Source organism: Adelges cooleyi, unplaced genomic scaffold, assembly GCF_023614345.1.
Source record: "Adelges cooleyi isolate 19-005CV unplaced genomic scaffold, UGA_ACOO_1.1 ACOO_flye_CR_arks_rails_tigmint_CR_PRNA_537, whole genome shotgun sequence".
In the NCBI taxonomy this organism is placed as follows: Eukaryota; Metazoa; Arthropoda; class Insecta; order Hemiptera; family Adelgidae; genus Adelges; species Adelges cooleyi.
This window is the reverse complement of record NW_026096227.1, coordinates 24,458-30,457: the sequence shown is the minus strand read 5'-3', so window position 1 is coordinate 30,457 and position 6,000 is coordinate 24,458.

Here is a 6,000-nt window from a genome sequence, read left to right as displayed (position 1 = left end):
TTGGAAACGAGTGTACACATGTTTCACTATTATTTTTGTGTAATGATTTACACAAATATTAATAATAGTGACGTTTGAGCCATCTTGATTGTCGTACAAAACACTGTAAGACCAATTAAGATAGTGAAATATTGAAGAAAATCCGTTCCACGCAACACCCAATAAGTGCATTTGCGCAAAACTGAAATCTGTCACGACATTGGCAAATACTGGCCAACTCATTTTGTTTTTAATAACAAGCCATTGTGAAATTGTACAAATGTCATGTGCCGAACTGACCATTTCAGCAATTGGACATGTCAGACTCGATTTAACCGGTAATGTTACACTGCCCACTAGAGCGTAGTAAAGCGGTCTCTTGCAATCGGTATCAATTTTTCTTACCACTGTACCGATCGCATCCAATTAAGCAGTCACGGAGCCTTTGGGTTTTAGTTGATTTAGTATAAATATCTGTGCTATAACAATGAGCGTAGGACGGTAAACCTACATGCTTAATATAATTTTTATTTTCAGGAACCTCTTCAACAAATCGTGAAAATCGTCTTTATCGTAATCGTAAGAACTTAGAGCTTCTGATCTTATTTTACGCGTTACGTCATCTGATTATATGTTTTGCATAATGCCACAGTCCAGCTGCGACCTGCACGCTGCATCAATAGCATCAGATCTGTACTTAAAACTGCTAGCGCGTTCCAAGTCTTTCCTCATTAAATTACGTTGGACATCTTTTACATGATTGCTTAATCCAAAGTCTTCAGTTTTATGATAAAAATGTAAACTCGAACTATACACATTGGCCACAACACCCACCCGTAGGACATTGTTCTACTAATACTCTAAAACTTTTTCAACCGTTGTGCATGCAATACATATACACAGTAATAATATCTGTTTTCGGATAATTTACCGACTTCGCACTAATAGCACATGTGTTGTTTACGATCTTTATACGTTTTCGAAACATTGTCGGGTAGTTATCGTTATTCAAGCGGGTAAATCCACCAGCAGTTTCGGCCTTAATATGCGACCATTATTCGCTATTAAACTTAAATTTACCTTACAAGGGTTGCCCTTGTAAGATGTACAATAATTATCTCTATATTTATCCGGGTTATTGGGATAGTTAGTTTTACAGCCTAAAGGTAAAATAACACCAGCCTTTACTGGCTGGTGTTAAAAATAAGAGTTTTTTATAGGGCTCGCCGTAGGCTTATATTTTTCTTTTGGTCTCCATAACTTTTTAGGAGTTATATTTTCATTAACATCCGGGTATAGTTTTAACGGAGTACTATGCGACTTTGATTCTTTATCCTTCGGTGTAAAATCACCGAGAGGACTTATTATTTGGTCGACATCAGTGATTTCTCTGTCTACCGGGGGAGATACAACATTCAACTGAACTACATTTGAAGTATTATTTTCGAATGTCATAGGTTTATTATCGACTGCGGGTGATAAGTTATCAGCTTTAAAACCACCGTCTAGGCCATCTTTAGGGGACTGACTGTTAACCGTTACATTCATACACATCTTTAACACTCTTAATCTGTTTTTGCTATTTACAGATATTTTGAATTCCCTGCATAAATCAGTAAGAATCTTATTATTACAAGTTTCAAAAGCAGTAGTTGGATAATTATACTTTATGTGTTTTATCAAAATAGTCATACTTAAAAACGACTCGTTATCAACTGATGAAGAAATATCACAATTCTTTTCTAGTTTAATGGATTTAATACATTTGTGTTGGGATGAATTTTCATTTTTAAGAGCATTCACAACAGCTTTTTTTGCGTTGTTTTCTCTTTTATTTAGAAATTTATTGCAAATATTAATAACAACTATCCGTTCTGGACACATTCAGATAATCCAGAGCTATCTTTTAGTGACATTTTCAAATTAATAAAACTTTTAAATCCAAAACAATTGTACAATTAAACCTAATTAATTTGGTTTAATTAAAAAAATAAATTACTACTAAAAAAGTAGACAGGTTTAGTTCATATAACTAAGTTGAAACAAATTCAAACTCTCAAGACTTCAAAAACAAATTCTGAACTACTCAAACAACAAATGTACTTAGGGTTTTAAGTCGAAACAAATTCAAACTTATTAAAAGTTCAGAAACAAATTCTGAACTACCCAGACAACAAATGTACTTAGGGTTTGAAGTCGAAACAAATTCAAACTTTTTGTTATTCAAAAACAAATTTTGAATAAGGGAACAAAAAAATATATATATATATATATATATATATATAATTTGAAAAAAATTGGTGAACGCCGAAAATCTGAAACAAAATCAAACATAAATCATAATTAATGAACAATTATTAAAAATTAATATATTACACTAAATCCAAGCATTTATCATTGATACCATAGGACATTAAATGCATTACTCCGCGAGTAAAGTAATGAATGACTTAAGTTTAAATCTAGTCACTTATGCATTATTATACAAATACAAAGATGGTTAGTTGTTGGCCTGTGCAATTAAAAGAAACATTTTTATGGGATATGAGAAGATCAATTGACTCAGGTATCTTGATAAAAAAAAAGGAATTTTTGTAAAAAAGGAAATTGTAAATATGAATAATATAGAAAAAATGAAGAACAAAGATCCTTGCAAAAATTGTGAAAAAATAAATAAAGACACTCATTATCACGCTGAATCGGCGGTATGATGGTAAAAAAACTATAGAAAATGATTTAAGAACCTATAATATTAAGCATGTAAACAATTCAATAATTGAAGATGAATTAAATGACAGATAAAAAAATGAAATAGTTACACTATTATTTAAAGTCGAACTGATATTAGATAATAAATTGGAAATGTTTGGGTTATATGACTCAAAGGTCAAATGTTTTTTTAATAAGTTCTAAATTGATCAACTAAAAGATCTAAAAAAACAAATTATAATATTGTATCTACAACTCGACCGGAGTATAAACTATTCGTTTTCTAGTACTTAATTTGAAGTGTTGGAAGTTACACAAGTGCTGCCGCCATACGACTGGCTCTGAATTCGATGAGTCCAAACTTGGTAAAATTTAGTGTTATATTTTATTTTTAATAAGTCAAAGGAACAATTTCAATTTTGTTAAAACCAACTAGTTTACATAATTTCCGGTCTCTTGGTGATTTGGCCAATGTTTTTGTGCCGTATGCTGATAATATTTTACCTATAAATATGACTAGTGTAATACATTTAAAAACATTTTACTTTAATACTAGTAGATGAACGGTTGTCAAATATTGTTATGTACAGTAACTCAGGGTGGAGATAATGTGTAAAATAATAGATATATTATCGTACAATCAGAATGAGTTGCCACACAATATAGAATATGGTTTGGTTTTGAATAATAATATTGATACATAATATTTTTTAGCAAATGGCAATAACCAATATCGAAATTTAAAAATGTATGTAACTAAACCTGGTCAATTTTTATTAAATGTTATAAGTAAGACTTATTTTTATATACAATAAAAACTTGTTGTTTCTCATTGATTGTGTCTTCTAATTACAATTTTTCAGACTGCTTATGGCAGTAGTGATTGCATTTGAGGCAAATTTTCAAACCATTTTTCAATATGATTTAATTTTGTTCATATAGAACTTTTAGATATTAAGTGAATGGAGTCATAATTTTTGTCTGTAACTGTTTTAGAGGTTGAGACTTTTTTAGCCCAACATAGCTCTCTACCCGATTTATTTATTCAAAGTTCTAGTTTAGGAAATATAGAATGAACAAATTGTTTACAAATAGAATATTACTAGAAATTACTCTATACTGAGGTTGATCCTCGGTCGTAGAGTAAGATTACTTGATTTATTTAAATTTAAATTTTGTAACAATAAAGAAAAGAAAACAAATGTATTAATTATAATAGTAATAAAAATAACAAGAAGAAATAAAACTTATTTGATTAAAAATGGTTAGATATAAATAAGAAATTGGTGAGTATTGTAGTATACATTTAGAAATAATTATTACTGTACATTTAAAGATTATTGTAAAACCATTTTTAAGTTTATATTTAAAGTGTGAATAATTTGAACAAATTAATAATTTTTTTGGAATACATTTAGAGACCTTAAACCAACTTGTAAAAATGACGTTGAAGCTTTTGTAGTGCTAACGAATGGTATTTCAAGATTATTTTTCCTAAAACTATATTTTTGATTTTTACTATTAAATAAATTATTTTTGTAAATAAGCGTATTGCTTGTTTTTGAATAAATTGTTAATGTCAAGTAATTATTTTTTTTAATTTTTTTATTTACGGAATTTATTCCATTTACAATATACAATATTACAGCAGTATAGACAAAAAAGAGCAGTTTAAGAAAAATAAATAAAAATGTCAAGTACTCTAAACATTTTAAATAATTGACAAGAAGAGAATGTTATCCGTTTATTTAATATGATTTTTATTAGTTTCTTTTGGCTAATTGAGATTTATCTTTAAAAGAGGTATTACAACCCACCAAGCTATTATGCCATATTTGATTAATGATTGAGCCATTGCAAAATATGCTATTCTAATAAAGTTTTTGTTTAATATTTTTTTAGCTACAGTAAAATAGTTTGCTAATTGTCTTAGTTTAATTATTAAGTTTTCGATATGAATATTCCATGTTAAATTTTGATCAATTTATGAACCGAGATATTTAGAGAAAGCTTGTTTAAATAATTTGGGGCAGGTGCACGATTGGGAGTTGCAATTTAGTTAGTTAATTGTGTATAGTAATTATATTTTTTTGTGGTATAGTTCTTATGTCATTGCTGAAAGCAACAAATTTGGATTTATCATATTTTTTTTTAAATTTATTAGCCAAAAACAATTTATCTATTATTAACATGTCAGCTTCAGATTTAGACCAAACCGTATCCCAGGTAGAATCTGAGACTATGATGGCCGTACAATTTACAACTATACTTTCTTTAATTCCTAGTGTAGAGAAAAAACGTTTTACAAATTTGTACTGGCTTATAGTCATTACATTTTAAATGATATTCAAATGTCTTTGATCTTCTACTTCATGTTGTTCGACTTCTTCACATGTTGTTAATCTTTTAGAAGATTAACAATACCAATCAATTGTAGCACATTTTATTTAAAATGTCAATTACTTTAAAAATTAACTACAATTTTATATAATGTTAAACATCTTTAATTTTCGACTGAAAAGAAAAGCGTGGCCCCTATTCAACAAAGCCCAAATTCATTGAGTTAAGTATTATGAAATGTTTGTATCACACATAAATATTGAACCAAACTTAAATTACAAAAGAACCTATAATATAAAACATCATCTGATAAATTTATTAGGGACTTTGTTGGGCCCACGCTTTTCTTTTTAGTCAAAAATTAAAGATGTTTAACATTATATAAAATTTTAGTTAATTTTCAAAGTAATTGACATTTTAAATAAAATGTGCTACAATTGATTGGTAAATTGTTCTTGCAATAAAATTAATTTTTACTTTTTAGTTCACTTTTACTATTTTTTAGAATAGCATGTTTTAAAAAAAAAAAATTTAATAATAAAACAACATCTTTTTGAATACAAAAAAGTACATATAATAATAGTTTCAAGTTGTAATAAAGAAATGTGCCTAATTAATATTACCGTTAACGGTTTTTTTTAATCTTCACAAAATACCTTAAACGTCTACCGAACATGATTTTGGTTTTACGTGTATAGAACTTAACCATTCCGTGGCGTTAAAGTAACGTTCAGAAGCTTCGGTCATTGCCAATTCTTCTGATAAACACCACGACGAGAAATAACACACTCCGTCAACAAAAAGCTGCAAAATCAAAATTCAATGAATTCGTGGTCAATTATTATTCACATATCTTATAAAAGTATTGATACATAAATAAACGTACAGATGCTCTGTAATGTGTCGATTCATTTTTATCATTGCTGTCAGTATGCACCTTTTTTTCCAAATGCCACATTCGCTTGTGATTGG